Genomic DNA, 21,192 nt, shown 5'->3' on the forward strand with positions numbered 1-21,192 from the left:
TTTTTTCCTATCTCTGCCTCCCATTTCTCTCTATTCCACAGAGCCATTAACAAGCTACATGTCATTCTTATATGTTGTTTTATCTTTTCTAGAAGCAGCTCAGATAGTAAGTCCAGGTGAGAATGATATTTTGTAAGCTACTTAGGTGTCCTTATGATAGAACTAAAGAAACCAACCAGAAAACCTGACTTCTCTTTATGGGCTTTCATTGTGTGCTATTGTTTATAATAGTTATTTTATTTCTGATATCTCCTACTCTCCATTCCACAGGGCTGACAAAAATGACTGAGAAGACTGATAAAGACCATGCTGGTAGAAATTTTGCTGGTAGAAAAATGGATATGTAAGTAAAATGGATGTGTTCACACATCTGAGAGGGTTTACTCATAGAGCTAAAGTTAATTCTTTGTAGAATCAAATTACAGGCAAGTTAAAATCAGGTGAGGAATGGTTCTGTGTACTAACTCATTGATAAAAATAGGTCGGGTGTGTTGGGGGAGGGGGAAACACTGCCATTCAGTGGACATCCAATCAGTGTACATGGTTCAGGTGGAAAACTCCTAATGAGTGCCTAATGGCTGCCATTTTTAATAAGGAGTCTAAAGGTATGTTAGCAGCTCTGTTACTTCTAGGTGTGTGTTCTGCCACAACTTCAGTGTTTAATTTTGGAGACATAGGTCTTTGTTAACAGTTTCTCTCTATTCTTCATTTCAGGTTAACTCTGCTCATCACCTATGTGTTTGCCAGAGAGAGACCAGACGAGCAGCTCAGCACACCAGCTTGCACCTAGCCAAACAGTTGTAGGTGAGAATGATATATGGTAACCTTTATTTGCTTAATCTACTATTCTTCACTTGAGTCACTCTTCTGATGAGTGAAATAAATGTTCACAAAGCTAACATGTTTCACACTTCTATTGTTCTCTTCACACAGATATCCTTGATGACTTTCAGGAACAATAGTAAATTGATAATGTTGGCCTCATAGAACACCATGGCACGCATTCCTGCTGTTATATGCACACATACTTTTTGTTTTCAGTTAGTCTATTCCCTCACATGAGTTCTAAACAGTAGCAGTGGAGGATTACAGGTGATATTAACGCACACCATCAGCGAGTTAAGGCTATTGCTTTAACAACTATACCACGGTGACATCTAAGCAGCTCAACATAAATGAGGTTAACACATTGCTTCAGGGAAGGGAGGACAGATATGGACCTTGGGGGTTGAACCCCCTGTTTGTGAACCTTGTGTAAACCAGCTTCTCCTCTTTTCTGTTTTCAGGTGTCTTAGACAGGCAACTGCAGTATTGTTAAATGGAGTTTTGTATTACTCAGAGCAGTGCAGCTGTGAGCATCTTTGTGGTTTCCACACCTGCTTAACCAAAATAGTGCAGCTCAAGAACCAGGAGGATAGATTGAGGTATGTGGCCTTTACTTCCATCACCTTCCGTGAAAGGAAGAAAAACCCACATGTCTCATTTGGATTCTCCTGGTGTGGAGCCAACTCTTACTAGCAGTAACCCTATTCCTCAACAACAAATCTACCACAGTGACTTAGATTCTCTTCCTTATGTAGCCATTTACTTTGGAACAGGAACTGGCTTACTTTGCACATCATAGCTGAGATGTCGTCATCTACCTATAGTTGCATATACCCTTGCATTCACTTGCTTCTTTCCTAGATTCTGCAATGATTTGACATCAGAGTGGCTAGCAGGTAATAGAATGAATGACAGACCCCAATAAAGATTGTCAAACTTTCTATATGTCACCTTGTTGTTATATTGAAAAGGGCCCATTCAGCAGTCCCTCCTGAACCCTTATCTACCTTGGACTCTGTCCACTAAACTGCTGATGCTACAAGGTTAAAACCACACAGGAAAGTTTAAACTATAAAAAATTTTTTTATTCAAATAGAAAACTTTTTTAAAAATTTAAACTTTTGAACAAAATAACTATTTACATAACACATAACGCAGGGAAAGAGGGTGGGTGCCCCCCAAGAGCAGCTTGAGCTACCTCAGGCGAGGGGGGCGGAAGAGGTGCAGTTATTGAGAGGGTGTATGGCTGCTGGCACCATGCCCTCTTTCGGCTACCAGCCGCAAGAAGGCATGTTCCATCCTCTCAACACACCCTCTCAATACCTGCACCTCTTCCAAGAGGGCAGAGTAGGGCTCTATCTCACTGACCACCCCCTCCTGAGGCTGGTCGGGCTGCTCCTGGGGGGGAACAGCAAGGAAAGGGGGTGGGATGGGAACAGGAAGGGCAGGAGAGTGATGGGAAGGGCTATGGGTGGGGGAAGGGGAAGGTCCAACAGGGGATGGTGGTGGTGGTCCTGGAGGTAGTGGTGGGGCAGGCGGTGGGGGTCCAGGGGGCAGTGGTGGGGCAGGCAGTCCAGGGGGCAGTGGTGGGGCAGGCGGTGGAGGTCCAGGGGACAGTGGTGGAGGTCCAGGGGGCAGTGGTGGGGCAGGCGGTGTGGGTGGTCCTGAGGGCTGCCAGGCCTCCTCCTCCTCCTCTTCCCTCTCCTCCTCTTCCCTCTCCTCTTCCTCCTCCGCCGAGGACCAGGGTGGGGCTCCCTCCATTAGTTGCAGGGCCTCCTGAGGGGGTGCCTGCACTGCTGCTTGACAAGAGAGAAATAGGATACAGTCAGATATGTCCATAACATTTTTGAACATGACATTCTTTACTACGTTATTTTCTTCAAATGCTAATAACAGGATGCAAAGCACCTACTCCACTGTAAACATCAAAATGTAGCGTAAGTAAGTGAGGCAAGTAGAACACCATAACGCCATTGTGAAATGATATCACAATAGCAGCTTTACTGCAGATTTTATGATTAAGAATGGTTTACAGCTACTCAAGCATTTTCATCTATTTATTCTGGTAGGCTGATCACAAAGAAACACACGCTGGACTCATTACTCACCGGCTTCAGCGCGCAATTCCTCCCTTACCCCCTCAAGGAAGGCCCACTCCTGGCGCCTCAGCAGCCGCCCCCTTTTCCTGAGATCCTCAACCTGGATAATAGAGAGAGAGAGAAAGGACAGAGAGGGAGGGATATGATGAGTGCCATCTAGCACTGTGGCATAACATGTTTACTTAAGTATTGACCTCTATAAGCACATAAAAATGGAGTACACTGCCCTCCAAGAGCCCCTATCCGCTTTGCTTCCTGCCTCCACCCCCTTCTGCCACATGTTTTACATGAATGTATTCACATACTCCAGCATTTTCCCCTTTCTGTGCTGGAGGCATCGCTATCTCTCTACTGTACCTGGGACAGTGGGGGGGGGGGGGTGTTAGGTGACATGGCCAGCATCACAAGGAGGAGTGTGGGATTGAACTCACAACCCCAGGGTGCTGAGGCTGTAGCCTATCACCACTGCCCCACATTACAGCATGTCCTGGTGAGCTTACAATCATGCAGCAGGGGCAATAAAATAGTTTGGTCAGAAGGAGCAGCGTGGCTTGAAACCCCTGGCGTCAGGGACTGCTGTCACTTTAAACGTCATGCCACTATCTCCCTAGACCAGCAGATTGATACAGGAAAGTTGAAGGTATTTGAAATGACATAGCAGCACTTTAATATATTTGTTTTCCTTTGGCAAAGTTGATTTCAAGATGTTCCTATTACAAATGTGAAGCTTGTGACCCAAAAATTAGTTGTGTGCATGTTGTGAATGGAATAGATGCCTTCTAGGAGCTGAATTTGTCATTTGAAATCCTACTACTGCTCCTTTGGGATGTGCTTTAATTTCAGTATTCAATGTAAAAGATTTATTATGCACAATTTTAGTTTTTAAAAGGAATCAAAATTTACCCACAAAAACATGAACAATTTGATTGAGACAGGTTTCCATCATTACATTTTACATGATTATTTGTGAGGGCCTGACTTGGAATACTTCCCTGGGACATGAGGCTCTTCTGTTATACCGCCGGGTCAGGCGGGTCCAGGAGTCCCTGAACTGCAGGTACGACCTGCGATGGCCTGCCACTCTGAAATAGTGGTGCTCATGCACTAAAAAGAGCCTGGCCAGCAGCCTGGAGTCTTCAGTGGTGAAGTTTGGCTGTCTCCTGGCAGCCATTTTAGGAGAAATAAGTGCGTATGAAGAACGGGTGATTCTATGACGTCACAACGCAAAAAAACGCGATGGCATATTTGTGCCGCTTGGGCGTGCTTGCAGCGGCTGCTCCACGCTACATCAACACTGTAGATTACATCCTAAACCACGCCGATATCGCTGTTATACAAAAAAGTACAGCAGAACGCTTAGAAGCTTACCATGTAAACCTAATGAAACTTCACCTCCCCCAAACACAATGACAAATTATAAATGAAATAAATGAAGATTGGGAAGTGAGGTTCACATATTTTAGCTTAGCTATGCATGTTTGGGTGGGTGGAAAATAAAAATAATATTATGTCTTTGGTAACCTTAATCAGGACTTGAACCCCTGACCTTTAGAAGACATGCAGTGCTTTTAAGCACTGAGCTATGTTGGGGACTTGGGAATGGGAGTCTCCAGAAATGGCTTTAGGTACAAGCTTTGACAAGGGGTAATCATTACCAAGTATCTACAGGTGTATTTGATCTGAGAACACCCAATGAACGTCCAAAACGATTTCAAAATTCTAACGGCTTCTATGACGTCAGATGCTACTTTATGGTTAGGGTTAGGGCTACAGTTAAGTAGCTCAGTAGCTCAGTGAGTAAACGTGCTATATCAATCATCCATAGGTTGTGAGTTCAACTCCTGGCTTGTCTTTTACTTGATTATAACTTTTACTTGATTATGCTGCAGGAGTGTGTTGTTGGGGTGTTGCAGGGGTGTCTAGGATGATAGAGAATAGTCACTTGCATTTTCAACAATGCATTTGAATTTCTTAAGATGAAACCTTAGTGAGCCGGGGGAGGAAGGTCACCGCAGCCTCGCGCCTCAGATGAAAAGGTTAATTTTTGAGGGACTGTGTAAGCTGATTTGGGACAGTCTTCAGCGACTCGGAGCCCTCCTCCCGGCTGGGCAGAAGGAGGAGGCTTTGGCGGTGGTGGTTTTGGTGGTGAGTGAGGGCGGGAGGGGGGAGTCGCCTGGCTGCTGCATCTGCACTCCTGCTGGCCACAGACCTACTGATCACAGAGCAGAGATCACAGAAGCACGCAGGTATGTGTGCATGCGCGGCTAGGGTTTTATTATATAGGATATACACCTATTGCATCTCATTTTCATCACAAACACATTAGCGAGACTATACACAATACATTACAAAGTTGAGCTTGGGTTTGATAAAATAAACAGCATAATTTTGATTCTGTATTACATTTATTGAACCATACTTAAGAATATGGGTGTTGCATCTGTGACGTGCTTTACACCATTGAGCTACCAGTCTTTTGCCTCAACTGACTGTGATATGATAGCTAAGTAGAGTATACTTTAGCACATCACTAAGGTATGCTATGACAGGGGAACCAGAGACACAGGTGTAGGTCAGTGAGTAAAAGCACTATATCGATCATCGGTAGGTTGTGAGTTCAACTCCCGGCTTGTCTTTTACTTGTGGCATATCTACCTTCCAGGTGCACCTTGATGATGTCACAATGAGGTCAGCATTGTGCTGCTTGCTACTTCCTCTTCCTGTGAACTAGAAGCCACATTCAGGTCTAATCTGTGTTTTGATTCTGTTTTTAAGTTGGGCCAGTGTAAGTTATGGGATTTACCTTTGTTGTGAAGAATGAGCTGATTGTTGCAATGTTTTAAGACCAGGAGAGTGTTCTTTCGAGCAAGATATCACTTCTAAACTATCCTCTCTGAAATAATGTCTCTGGGAAATCGAGAGAAAGCTTATTGGATGACTTAGGGTGCCTTTCCTGCCAGTCTTTGTGGAACTTAAACGAAGTTTATAAAAAGTCTATATGGTGTTCAAAGTCCTATCCTTTCCACTTCTAATAGGAGGTAAGTATGACATTTCTGTACAGCTTTCTGTGTAGCATACATCTACTGGTTCCCACCTTCCATACTGATAATGTAAGTTCAACACCCACTCGGTACGTTTCATCTTCTAGTTCTCCTTTGAAACATAACATATTTTTTTTCCTTGTATTAATGGTAAACTGTACAATTCTGATATCCTAGAGGAAAAAGATACAACACAGCAGTGTTCTCTGTCTGCCATTCCCTACCTCACTGATATTGCTAGATCAACTAATATATAGTTTACAAAATGGTATACTGTGTTTTGGTTATCTTTTTCATCATCCTATACTTACAATGCTGTATGAGTGATAATAAAGAGTATAAAAAAAGTATAATCTTAAGAAAAAAAAAAATCGTACCCACGTCTATCACGGGTCCATTGGAGACGTCTTAATAACGTTTCAGAAACCTGCGTCTATATTGCGCGAATAGGTTGTAGGGACGTCTACCGCACGCCTAAGTACCGTTTGATTGGCACTTGCGTTTACCGGACGTCTAAAGCACGCCTAAGTTAGACGTACTAATAGAGAATTTACCCCTCAGTCTATGATTTTACTCCCTGTCAACAATATTAGATAACAGTTAGAATTGTTATTCTGTTGAATCCCTTATGTTTTGTGGTATACATATTTTTGAATAACATCCATGCCTGATGTAAATTCTGACCTTTGCAAGTGTTCCTCTAAATTTCTTTCTTGCCATTCTCCTCTTGTTATCATAGTCTCTTTTTTAAAGTTAAATATTATTGAATTGGATTTCCTATATGAGCTTACTCCAGGGATTATATCAAATCTGATCATGTTATAATCACTGTTATCTAGCAGCCTCAACACCATTACCACCTGCACCAATTCATGTGCTCCACTAAGAACCAGGTCTAGAATTGCTTTGCTTCTTTTCAGTTCTTGAACCAGCTGCTCCATAAAGCAGTCCTTGATTCCATCAAGGAATTTTACCTTCCAAGCATGCCTTGATGTTACATTTATCCAGTCAATATCAGAGTAGTTGAAATCACCCATTATTTTTGTGTTACCCAATTTGTTAGTCACCCTAATTTCTGATAACATTTCAGCATCTCACTTGTGTTCTCCATTTCTTTCCCAATAATTCCTAACATTCCATTTCCTTTCTTAGCCACCACTGTACACTGAACAAAGGGTATCAACAATGACACTTAGGGCTCCTTTTACAAAGGTGTGTTAGGGCCTTAATGCACGGAATAGCACACGCTAAAATGCCATGCACGCTAGCCACTACCGCCTCCTCTAGAGCAGGCGGTAGTTTTTCGGGTATCGCACACTAATCCGGTGCGTGAGCTAAAAACGCTAGTGCACCTTTGTAAAAGGTGCACTAAGTCTCATTCTAAGTGGTCTCATTCTAACTAGTCTCATTCTAAGTAGTCTCATTCTAAGTGGTAACTATCAATGTGGAACCTTACATCACATAGCTATAGTTTGAGAATTCTTCCCTAGCTTCACGTTACATTTATTCAGATGGATGCTGAAATTGCTAAATGCTTCCTTAACAAACATTTTGCAGCAGCAGTTTTGAAAATAATGGGAAGCTAACACTCCCACATGATGTTAGATGGAACTCTACAGTGAACTGTTTTGAGTAGTATATCAAGAGCTGGCCTATTCTGATAACAGCTTGAGACAAAATTGAGAGAAAATAGATGGTCTTGTTATGGCTTAAAATCTCAACATCGGGATTAAGAGAAATCTTGATTATATGCTGAGAATCCTGAAACCCATTTCTGAAACATTCGACAAAATTCAGAAAAATAGCTGTTTTATTGCTGATGCTGTTGAAATTTGGAAGAAACTGAGTGAGCACTTATAATAGAATTGCACAATAACAGAATTAAATTACAAGCATTAAAAAAATGAATGGGACAAGCACTCTCTCCAGCTCATTTTCTTGCAAATATTGTTAATATCCAATACCAGCATCAAACCTTAAGAACTGAAGAAGAGTAGTTAGCTATGACATGGCTATCCAAATCATTCATCTGTAATGCCAAATCTATAAACTTCAGAGCTAAGGGAAACCATTGAATAAATATGTTTGTTGATGATGTTTTAAAGAAAGTCACACCAGTGAACTGGTGGAGGTCACTTATTAAGCACTTGGTTTTAGAGACTATTGAAGTAATGGTTTCACTTTTAACAACAGTAGCTTCTTCTGCTGGTATATAAAGAATATTCTCTTCCTTTGGACTCATTCATTCAAATTGAGAAATCATCTCGGACCTGATAAAGCAAGAAAGTTTGTTTTTCTTTCCAGATTATGAAAAAAAAAGAGGATGATGAGTGAACTACAAAAAACAATATTTTAAGTCTTTTATGTGTGGACCTGGCTGATAGGCTAAAGTTTAAAAAAACAAAACACATTTTGTTTAGCCACATCAGTTAACATGGATGTTTAAGCAAGTACAAGAATACATTTGCTATAATGTTATTGTTTTGGTTAAATAAAGCTATTTCAATTGTTATTAAGAAATTATTTTTCTCCTTTCAATAAAGTACAGCAGAAAAGTTGTCCAAATATGAATGATTAACCTATTAAACTGGAGATAATCTCATAATTATTTATCTATCATCATATATAATAAAAGGCTAACTCGCGCATGCGCACTCCTATTTGCCTGTTACGTGCGCTGTAGGTCTGTGGCCGCAGGAGTGCGCATGCGCGAGTCCCCAGTCTTACTTCTCTCTGACTACGGACCCACAAAGCCACCGCCGCGGCTCTTCTCTCATCTTCCGACGCAACTGCAGCGCATGAGAGGAGCCGCGGGGGCGCCTTTTAAAACGGCTCCCTTCTCCGAGTGCCCAGCCCCTCCTCCTTTTTTTGCGATCCATCGAGCGGCTACCCAGCCTTCTTCCACCACCTACCGAGCCAGGCCCCGCCTCCCCGGTTCCACCCGACACGGCGCCGCCAGACCCGGACAGCTTCAAATAGGAGGAAATAACATTAGGGCCCGACACTCACAGACCCGCGAGCAGGGTTGCCATGGAAACCTAGCCGCTATAACAACACAGCAAGACCAGTCCTGGAAGAGAAAGGGAAAGCGAGGCAGAAAATGGGTGAGAACAGGAGAGCAAAACAGTGAGAGGGGGCAAAAGGGGAAGGGGAGGAAGAGTGGGAGAAACCCCGGCCAAAACCAAAAATAAAAGCAAACACTGCCACAGAGAGGGAAAGGGACGCTTCCATTTGGGCCAGGGAAGGGTGGGGCTTCTCGGTGGATTAATAGGCTCCAGGGACATGGGAGAAAAGGGGGCTGGAAGCTGAAAGGAAAAAGATGGGAGAAGAGGGCTGGGGGGGGCTAAAAAATGAGTTTGGAGCTGGGGCTGAAAATAAGGGACATGTGAAGGAAGGAGGCTTTAACAGGCTTAAACACTAGAGGGGATCAGGAGTGACATGCACAGCAGGGGCTTAGAGGGCAAGAGAGCTGCAGTTGGAGAGACTGAGGAAGGGAATGTTCAGATAAAGAACAGAGACTGAAGAAGGAATAAAATAATAAAAAAAGAGACACCTACAGGGAAACTCAGGATCAGGAGCATACAGAGAAAACAGAAGTTTGAAGGAATCAGGAACATATACAAAAAGGAGAGCAGAGACCCCTGCAAGAAGAGAAAAAGAGCAAAGAGACTGGGGATGAGAAAGAGAGCACAGATGCTTGCAGGGAGAAAAAGCTAAGCAGTAATGTTACAGCTTGAGAGTGCAGACTGAGGAAGAAAGCAGAGACAGCGCTACACAGGGAAATGGAGGGAGGAAAGAGACAGAAAGAAAAAGACAGACAGACATATATTCTAGCACCCGTTAATGTAACGGGCTTAACAACTAGTGTATTTATAATTGTATAAAAACAAAAAAAAAACTGTGGATGTGGATGTTCTGAAAGATGATTTATTATTTGCTCTTCACAGTCATATACAAATAGTACACATGTGATTGTCCAACCAGACCCTACACAGCGAACACGCCTTCCTCATGGGTCCAGATGATATAGGGCACACAGATAAAAATATGGACTAAAAGCAGTGTACGTGTCTTTAAGCAGATAACTGAAAATGGCTTTGAGACAAGCAAGGTGGTGCTTTTAAAACTAATCAGGAAAGTGGTGTGTGTTTTTTCAAAAAATAAAACCTTCTTCTAGATGTAAATATTAAAGATTTAGCAATAATTAGTTTTTCTGTAGAAAACCATGATTTATTTTAAATCAAGTCTTTCTGACTAGTGATTTAAATCAAATTAATTTAAATCAAATCCACCCTGCTTTGAAGATTACCATAAAAAGATTGGCCACCAAGGGAGCCATAATGATACCCATGGCTACTCCAGACACCTGCTCATATATAACTCCATCAACAAGAAAAAATATAAACAGTACCTCATGGCCAAGGAAATCAATTGTATAATGAATTTTGTAGATACTTTATGTGGACAGCAGAACAAACAACAGAATAAATATATATGAAACAAAATAGTTTAATATTAACAAAACATGTTCCTGATTTGGCCACATTTCACTTGAAAGCTGTGTCAGAGGCAAGACCAATAAAATATAAATCAACTATTTATAAAATTTAATAAGCACATAAACATCAGTTGAATAATAATATTCTGTAAAAAACAAATAATATCAAATAATATAAGAGACTAAGGGCCTCTTCTATCAAACTGTGCTAGCAGAGAGCTGCGCTGAATGGCCCGTGCTGCTCCCGACCCTCATAGGAACTCTATGAGCGTGGGGAGCAGTGTGGGCCATTCAGCGCGGCTCACCGTGCTACAAACCGCTACAAAGTTTGATAGAAGAGGCCCTAAATAAACATGCATATATACAAAAGCATGCATATAACAGAATGTCTGTCTCTCTGGCCCCCTGTCTGTTTGTCATTCTTTCTGTCTGTGTCTCTCCCTGGCCCCCTGCCTACCTATCTCTCTCTATTGAGCCATGCCTGCCGATCTCTCCGTGGCCCCCTTCTGTCTCCCCCCTAAGTAAACCAAAATTGCTGCCTGCCCCTCAGCTGGTCCACGGTAGAAACCGCTGCCGCAGTTTTGTAAAAGGAGCCCGGTATGAAAAAAATGAAATGTTCTCTAAATTACATGGGAAACAAAGCAAAAACTTTTATTCATTCAATGTTCTATACCATTCTGCCAAGTGAGCTCAGAACGGTTTATATTAATTTATTCAGGTACTGAAGCATTTTTCCCTTTCTGTCCCAGTAGGCTCACAATCTATCTAATGTACCTGGGGGGGATTAAGTGACTTGCCCAGGGTCACAAGGAGCAGCGTGGATTTGAACCCACAACCTCAGGGTGCTAAGGCTGTAGCTTTAACCACTGTGCCACACTCTCCCTCTGAACACCCTATTTGCTAATTATAAGATCTGTATATTTAATATTAGGGTTACTGGCTTTTGATTGTTGCCCTTTTTATGAAGCATACATTAATCCAGACTGCATCTCTGAATAATTAAAATTACAGAGATCTCTCGTAATTCTAGCTTTCCAATTTCAGCTCACCGTGGTTTTATTTAATATCATATAAATACAAACCCTTGGAGTTGATGCCTAACTTTAGCTGGATTTAAAGGGGTAACATTCTTATTCCTCTATCATTCTATCCTCAACTATTTCTTGAATTCCTTCAGCTCTGAAAGTGATGATAAGGGGCAGTCAGTGGCCAGGAGAACCACTTTTCCTTTCTGTTATAATTACAAATTATAGCTAAGTTTACAGTGCGCTAAAAATACTACAGATTTGAAAAATGAAAGCTTTTACTGAACTTAATCACTCCAGGGTTTTCTTTAGTCTCAAGTCAAATTGTGGTTGTTATATATTGTACCATCCTTATTGTTCAGAATCTGCTATAGATGTCTTTCTTCCTTTCATTTCATTCTAGTTACAGTAGAATGATGCAGCTATATAACAATAAGCCACAACGGGACACTTATTGCCCTACAATTACATGTGTTTGGTTCACTTTGATGCTTAACACTGAAGAATGAGCAATTTCAACCATCTTAGAAATGTAATTGTAGCAGAACAGAGCATATTCTGGAGGGCCCTTCTACTTACTCAAAGCAAGATCTGCTCTTCGTAGGAAATTTTTACCACTTACTATCAGTATTTTCTCTTTAATGGAAGACTTGGATTACACAAGAAATAGCTCATTTAGATTGGACTATCATTCTAAACTTTTTTCTGTCTTGACAAAGAACCTGTGCTGCCAATACCTCTTGAAAAGCCAAGGAACTTTTAAATTAGAAAAAAATCCTTTAAAGGGGGTTGTGTTGATTTAGGTTTATGAAATTTATGGAGGCAATTTTCTAACAGCTCATGCAACTGCAAACTACTAACTGCTAACTAAAATCCATGCCTAACCTAAATTCAATCAATTAGCTTAAATGGTGTGGTAATTGACCATCACAACGAAACAGAAGATATTACCTTTCCAAGTTAAAAAGACAAGAAAAACAGCCAAGAGTTCCTATGAGCGTTGGGAGCAGCGTGGAGCATTCAGCGCGGCTCCCTACACTAATAACCACTATTGTGGTATAGTAAAAGGGGGAGGTATATTTCCTTAATTGATACTCCTTTATTTTGAATTCACCCCTCTTTTTGTGGATTATTTAGGAGAAAAATTTTTTCTTGATTTATCTTTTTTTCCCTTGTTTAAATTACTACTTTTCATGTTTCTGTAACATGTGTAATCTTGTGATATGTTTATTGAAAATGAATAAATAAATAATTTCTAAAAAGCAAATGAATAATTGCAACGTTTTTTCACATTTATAACTGAAAAATATATATAAAAAGAACTTCATACATAAAAATATGAATGCATATAAATGATTTTTATGTGTATTTATAAATAAACTTTGTTATATACAGAGATATATATTGATCATGCCATTGAAGTTAATTAAATAATTGAGTACAAAAAATAAAATTAAAACATAGGCACATAATTCCACATGGCACCTAAGTGGAGACATCTTCTCACGCTAAGCAATGTCTACCTGAGAAGTAGGTATGGTTAGGGTTGGAGAATAGGCATGGTTTACTTAGTCACCCAGGCCAATCAGGGCCTTAGACCCTCTTCCTGGTGCATCCTGGGAGTGGGAATTCCTCCTGCCTAATATGATTGGGGAGGGTGTACTTCAGGGGTTATGCCTCTAATAACATGCTTGCAATAGTCTACCTACATCGAGCACTGAATCCTCTCAACTATACGCCACAAAAAATGTGGTGGTGGGGAGGATTTTAAACAATGTGCCCTGTAGAACTCAAAATCAAATATGACCACTTAAAAGGCTTGGACAAATAGCCAGCCATGTTCCAGTCATTTACAAAATAGGAATAAGTCATCAACAGATGTAATTCCATAGGAAGCTAGATCCAAAAAGGAAAACCATCCAGAAAGAAAATTATGTAATGTGAAAAAGCTATAATCCTTAAAGTAAGGGATTAGCAAAACTGCCTTCTCTTGTAAGTGCAAGGACAAACTAGAAAAACTAAGATAGTTTATTGCAAAGGTAAGGTGAACAAGTGTAATTAAGTCATTTAAAAATTCAGGCGTACTACTGTAGGATTTGCTTGCCAACTTACTGGCAGTCAAAGTAGTTCTTTTAGAGCAGATGCAACATATCCCTGAAGTAGAGCTGCCAGTGAGCAGGTGGGCTGCTGCATTTCAAATAATTTGCAAACAATATAACAGAGAACAGTGTCATAATGAAAATGTGAAACAGTTCAGCTGATAACTCAATCCACCCGGTAAGTTAAGAGCTCCTAATTGAGTGGCTGTTTAAGACAACTTCTTGCCTATTTACAGGTTTCTATGAAGATCCCAGTTAAAAAATAAAAAAGGAAATACATTTTCTAAGTTCTAGAATTTTAACTCACTTTCAGCATCTTTCAGTTTCTCTCTTAAGAGACTATGGGGCTCACTTTATAAATTGTAAATATGTTGTAAATTTGCAGAGGAATAAATTCTGCTGAATTCGAAAAGCATGTTAATAGGTGAACATTGTAAGACAGAAAGATTTGTCATCCAGTCAAAACAATATGTGCCATTATGTATCGCCTGTTTAGAATAATGTAGAATATTCATGCCAAAAGTGAAGTGAGAATAGCCTCACACATATCTCATATGCAATGCCTTTCTGTGTCTTTTATCTGAAATTTCTGAGTTATTCTGCCAAACACCTCAGACCCTAATATATCAGTCAGGAGAATCATCAGTTGAATGAATAGAAAAGATACATGCACTTACCACAATACAACAGGTGTTAAAACCTGATGTGCTGAATGTCTGACAGCATAAACTGACACTTGGATGTCTTACTAATCAAAAGTGGGCATTTTCAAAATTGACTTTCCAGATTTATTTCTCGTTGTTTGGTTTCCAGTGCTTCTAAGTTTTAGGGGCATGTTTTGGGGGTGGGCTTAGGACTTGGATGTTCTGCAGGGATAATCAAACTTTTAACATCATTTAGACATTCAGAGCAAGACATGTTTTAAAAACAAATAAGGATAAAAAAGGTGCTCAAACTGATCAGATGACCACTGGAAAGATTAAGGCATGACCGCCCATGACCACCCCTACTCCCACCACCCAAAGATGTGAAAATAAAACCCAAAACAGCACATTCCTGCCTGTTTTACAATTTCATATGGTCACACAGACTGCTGAGCAGAGCAGAATAGAGTAGAGCAAACGGGTAGTCTAGGGGGTACTGTAGTGAAGTCCCAAATACACGTTATTATAACTTGCTTATATGATATAGTAAATCCTCCAAAACCCACCAAAAACCTACTATACCTACATAAAGATGACACCTGCAGGCATAAAGGCTATTGTTGTGGTAATGACCGCGGCAGGAGGGTACAGTAAGTTTTGAGTGGGCTTTGGATGGCTCACTATACAATATGAGCAGGTTATAGTGCTCTTGTTCCAGGGACTTTGAAATGTGACATTCACTGCAGTACCCCCTAGAGTGCCCCTCTGCTCTGTTAAGTTGTTTGTGTGGCCAATTTGCTAATAATACTGGCTGCTTGGACATCCCAATAGCTTGTTTTTTGTGTGTTTTTCATTTGGACATCTTTGTATTTGAAAATGGCCCCCCCCAAAATAGACGTACTATGGGCCAAAACGTCTAGAGAGGTCATTTAAAAAAAAAAAATAAGGTACATGTCTTGCTGTTTTGAAAATAAACATTTTCTCTACTGGATTTCTGGATATCTTTCCTGAATGTCCAAATTCAGACTTAGAAATCCTATTTAAAATGCCCCTCTATGGGACTCATTTTCAAAAGAAAAAAAGGCCAAAAACTAGCATAAAATGACATTTGGGTGTTAAAATGTCCAAATCACTATTTTCAAAACCCATATTTTAGTTGTTTTTCTAGGCTATTCATCTAAATTCCAAGGGGATGTGTTGAAGGTGTGTTTTGGGTGGACATAGGGTGGGCTTTACAGTAATAAACATTTAACAAAATATCCAAGGTACCTTTTAGACGTGTGGGGCTAGACCTGTTGTAAAAATGACTACGGGAAAAATGTTTGGCCAAACTGACCAGATGACCTCTGGAGGGATTACAGCATGACACCCTTACTCCACCAATAGTCACTGACCCCCTCTCACCACCCAAAGTTGCGAAAGAAACAGTACATGACAGCTTCAGATGGATACACAGACATATCTGAACAGAACAGAGGGGTACTCTAGGGTGTACTGCAGTGAACATCACATTAAAAAGTCCCAAGTACACATCTCACCATAACCTGTTTAGGGACATAACCATCTGTGTGGCAGCATAGGAATGCCCATCATATAAAGTTGCCACCCAGACCTCTATGCAAATCAGAGAAATAACCTAGTGGTTAGAGTGAGTGTACAATCTGGGGATCCAGGCTCAAATCCCACTTTAGCAATTTGTGATTTTTATTTTTATTTTTTTAGCTTTAAGCTCTCCAAGAACAGAAAAAAAAAAATACCTACTTTAACTGAAAGTACACCACTTCAAGATTCAGGCTTGCGGGTGTCTTATATATTCAGGTACTGTAAGCATTTTCCTATTTCTAGAGGGCTCACTATTTATTTATTTATTTATTGTAAGGGCTGATGTGGTATTTGAACCTGGCTTCCTTAGTTCTCATTCCACTCGCAGGTTACTTCTCAGATCTGCCTGTTACATTTTTAAGAAAGTCAGTAGTATCCGAGACTATCCTAAAGCCTGGTATCCCTTGCTGGTTTCACATCCAGGGGAGAAGAAGTAGGACAGCAACCATCGGGGGTTAAGGAGTTGTCATGCCTTAATCGTTCCAGTGGACATCTGGTCAATCAGAGTATCTTTCTTTCACCTGGATATGCCAATTACCAGGTTTAAATAATGCCTGTATGTCCCTAAATGCCAGATTATGGCACTATTAATGCACATATGTGGACCTATTCAATAACATCATGTGTACAATAAGCCCCTATATTGAGGCACCCTTTATAGAATTGCCCTTCACATTTTTTGGAATTGCCATGTATACAGTAGGAGTAGCCATCACTGTTTTTCTAGTTTTACTCTATTCCTTATGAACTTGTGCCAGAGATAATTCTGGCAGCAGTTCATTGCCTTATACAGCACAAGCAAAATCTACTTATGACAAAATATTGATGACACTTAAGGATATGATTACTCTGGCTATGCCTGATCAAATACTGATCGATTTCAAAAGTGCCACTATCTCAGGTTGTTTCTATTCATCTTACATGGATGACTGTTACAAGGTTAAAAAAAACAACAACCTAGGAATGAGAGATGTATAAAATCCGATGATAAGTTACTTTTGTTCATTTACTGCTTACCAGCATTGTTTATGGTTCTGGTTTGTAATGTCCCAGTGGCTTTTGAGAAATTAGCCAACACCATGCTCACCCATGAGAACATTCTGGAACTGTCATACTTAGAACACACATAAGGGTAGATGAAGATATCCTGCCCATGGTTTGAATTATGATTCAGCTATTTTTCCAGCTGAGTTTTGGAATCTCTTCAAAACTGCTTTGTTATTTGTTATTAAAACAGGTATAGCCTCAGATATCCACATTTTTGCCCTGGATGTTTTCTGCAATGTTCCATTATTACAGAAAAATGTCCAAATCACAAGTCTGTCTTAATCCCACCCAAAACACAACCTCAACACACTCCCTTGAAATTTGACACTGAAGACAAACAGCATAGAAAATCATCTAAAAATATGTTTTGAAAATGGCAGTTTGGACAATTCAGCAAACAAAACACCCAAATGTCACTGTATGCATTTTGGGATGATTTTTTGTTGTTGTTGTTTTGAAAATGAGCCCCTTAGTGGAACTGGAAAAGATTCAAAGAAGGACAATCGAAACTATTAAGGAGCTACTCTCTTATGAACAAAGGCTAAAAGGGTTAGAGATCTTCATCTTGAAGAAGAGACAGCTAAGGGGAGATATGATAGAGTTATATAAAATCTTGAATGGAATATTCAGGCCACTTCAAGAAATTTTATAATAAGGAAGCCCTCTGTTTTGACAGAGGGCTGTTAACATTGGGAGAGCATTCCTTTGAGCAGTAGAAGGGGGTGGGGGGAATAAAGTTAGGGGAAGAGCTTTTTGGAGTAGTAATAAATAGAACATGGAGAGTGGGGGTATTCAGAGGGGAAGGGTTATTTTGTTGAAAGGAAGGAATAGGAGGTAAATGAAGGGTTAAAAAAGAAGCTGGGAGGTAAGGGTGAAGGGAGCGGATTGGGTAGTTGGTATGGAGAGTGGAAAGGAGAATAAAGATTGGTGGCTTGGGGAAAAAAATGGAGGGGAAGACAAATGGATGCTAAGAATGTTTTTGGTGGGAAGAATATGTGTTTATTTTGGGTTAGGGTGGAGATGGCTGTGGGAGGCCATGTGGAGAACGTTGTCCCACCCATCCCTCCCCCTTATTTCTTCAGGTTCAGTAGATGGCATGAAGTAGGGAGGGGGCGTGGTCACAGCTTGGGGAAAAAGAGGAGGGGGTATAAAGAGCAATAAATTATGTATGATGTGGGTTCAGTGGGTAATTTGGACTCGTGCGGTACCACCATGGTCTTGAGTTACCGCAGATCGTGTATTTGGGGTTGAAATGTTAGACTGAGATAAAATGAACAGCTAGCGTGGTACTGCCTAGCTATGGAAGGTGCAAAAATGTTTGTGTCTGTTGTAAAAGAATGTGTTTTTGTTGTAATAAAGCTGCGCCCAAGGTTTTACCACTGTTGAAAAGAAATGAAGTTCAATTTTTGGTAGTAAATGGGGTAAGCAATCCTGATGACCATGTATGTATCACATGTGAATTTCTGTTTGTTAACTATTATAAATGTAATAAAACATTTTGAACATAAAAAAATAAAATCCTGAATACTTACTTTTTTTGAAAATTCTGAATTGCTTACTTTTTTTTTTCAGAAAGTAGAGTCTAGGGCAGTGGCTTTCAACCATGTTTTTGAGGACCACCAGCCAGTCAGGTTTTCAGGATAGCTGTAATGAATATGCATGAGACAGATTTGCATATAGTGGAGGTGACAGGCATGCAATCTGCCCCATGCATATTGCTGCTGCTTTCAGCAAGCAAGGCAATGGGGGCAGGGTTGTCACCATCAAAGTTGGCTCAGGGCACCATAACCCTTTGAGCTGGCTCTGACAATTATCACACTGTAACAAAATATTGTCTGTTAAGTGCTTGGCAAAATACAGTGAATTCCTAGGGTTACCAGACATCTGGGAAAACCTGGACATGTCCTCTTTTTAGTTTGCCCAAGTTTTGGAAGTCCTGAGCTCGAAGGCCGCATCTGGAAGCCTCTGTGCATGCGCAGCTGGCACGATGATGATGTCATATGCATGCGTGCATGAGTGTGACATCATTGTGTCGATGTGTTAGCATGCTTCCAAATGCGGCTTTTGAGCTCGGGGAAGTTCATGTGAGGGCGGGGCTTAGGAGAAATGGGTCAGAACCAGAGGCAGAACAAGGCAGAATGGGGCAGGACCAGGCATCCTCTTTTTCCAAAGAGGAAATCTGGCAACCCTAGGAATGCCCCCAACAGTTAAATACATTTTGTAATTATCAGATGTTAATGTTGGCAAGTATTTTGTGGTAAGTAGAAATCCTTAGCACAACGTCTTTAAAAAAAAAGTCTTTTTAGTGGGGTACGCTACTTAAAAGTGATCACTTATCTGATATGCCAACCAAACAACAGGTGGATAGGAAAAGAGAAAAGAGTGAGTGCATAGACAGGAGGAATTAAACTCCAGTGCAGAACATAGTGTACTGGAATTGTATCACAGTTTGATGAGTTGGCAGGTGAGACAAAAATTAAGTGCTGCAACTCCAACAAACCAAACGTGCCCTGACTTTATATAGTTTATTATTTGCATTCTGCCTTTATACAACGCGGATCACAACATCACATACATAATTTAAATAGAAAACGCTCATACATACCTACTGCAAGACATTAGTAGCACTACAGCTCCCTGAAATAACTGTTCTGTAAAATGTTTTTCTTTATTTTAAATTTGCAGAGGGATGAATTCTGCTGAATTCAATAAGCATGTTAATAGGTGAACATTGTAAGACTGAAAGATTTGTCATGCAGTTAAAACAATATGTGCCATTATGTATCTCCTGTTTGGAATAATGCAGAATATTCATGCCAAAAGCGAAGTGAGAATAGTTCCATACATATCCCATACGCAGTGCCTTTCTGTGTCTTTTATCTGAGATTTCTGAGTTATTCTGCCAAACACCTCAGTCTCTAGTATATCAGTCAAGAGAATCATCAGTTTAATGAATAGAAAAGATAAATGCACTTACCACAATACAACAGGTTTTAAAACCTGATATGCTGAATAATTTTAACTACTGTTTATCTGATAAGCAATGATTCATAGGTTAGTATAAAAATTATATGTTAACAAATTATATGAGGACAACAACATATAATATCTTCATATAATGATTCAAAATGTTGTGTGATCATGGCACCGATGTACCCCCTCTTCAAACCCAGCATGCACCCAAAAAGAGGAAGAAAAAGCCTCAGACAAATGTAGCAGTATAGAGCCAAAAGGTACAAATCAAAACTGTTTTTAATACTTTCACTGGCAAAGAAAACTCCCTCACAGAACAGCTCAGGTTTATAAAAGGGCAAAGTCACCCAGAGGCGCGTTCAAGGACTTAACTGACAAAAGACGACTTAGAAACTGATTAATCCCGGCGCCTGCCCAAACTGACCCTCAGCTGCATATTCTGCGATTCCCCCTGTTACACCGGTAACAATTAGTTCCGCTGCCTATGTGTCCAAGTGCCAGTTTAATAATAATAATAATAATTTTATTCTTATATACCGCCATATCAAAAAGTTCTAGGCGGTTCACCACAAGGTGAGCTAATACATGGGATACAGATAAAATACAAATTAGAATAATGGACTTAAAAACAGATAAAGACCGAAAGCATTTATAATGCAGAAAATATCGGCATGGTAGGGAAAGAAGTAATACATAGAACAGATAAAATACATCAAGTTGAATATAAGGAACCTGACTGAAAATGAAGCAGAATGCATTAAGATATCAGCCTATCAAAGAGTTGAGTCTTTAACAATTTTCTAAATTCGAGATAGGAAGAGATCTCTAACATTCAATTTAGTGGCTTGAAATGAGAGGGTTTATGCTTTCTTTCAGATGTCTCTCTTTTTGAAAATGAGCCTGAGAGGCTAAAATACCATTGCAGTAATAAATCTAAAGTGAAATGGCATGATGCTCAGTTTTAACTTGCGGTATGGCATAAGAAAGAAAATATTCACTCTATGCAAAAATGAAATTAACACAGGAAGTAACTTAATTCCTGAGTATTTCTCCCATATGTCAGTGGTTCCCAAACCAGTTCTGGGGGACCGGCCAGTCAAGTTTTCAAAATATTTACAACTAATATTCATGACACTGATTTACATGTAGATTTATCTCATGCATATTCATTGTAGATACCCTGATGAATACCCAAGCAGCCATGGGGTCCCCAAGGCAAGATTTTGAACCATAGTCATAAACACAAAATAGGGAAAACAATCAGGCCTCTTACAGTTGCTCTCTCCTACCAAGAAATGATAGTTAGCACACTAGTCCATTATCTGAGACACAGCAGCAG

The sequence above is a fragment of the Geotrypetes seraphini genome, chromosome 12 (assembly GCF_902459505.1).
Source record: "Geotrypetes seraphini chromosome 12, aGeoSer1.1, whole genome shotgun sequence".
NCBI lineage: Eukaryota > Metazoa > Chordata > Amphibia > Gymnophiona > Dermophiidae > Geotrypetes > Geotrypetes seraphini.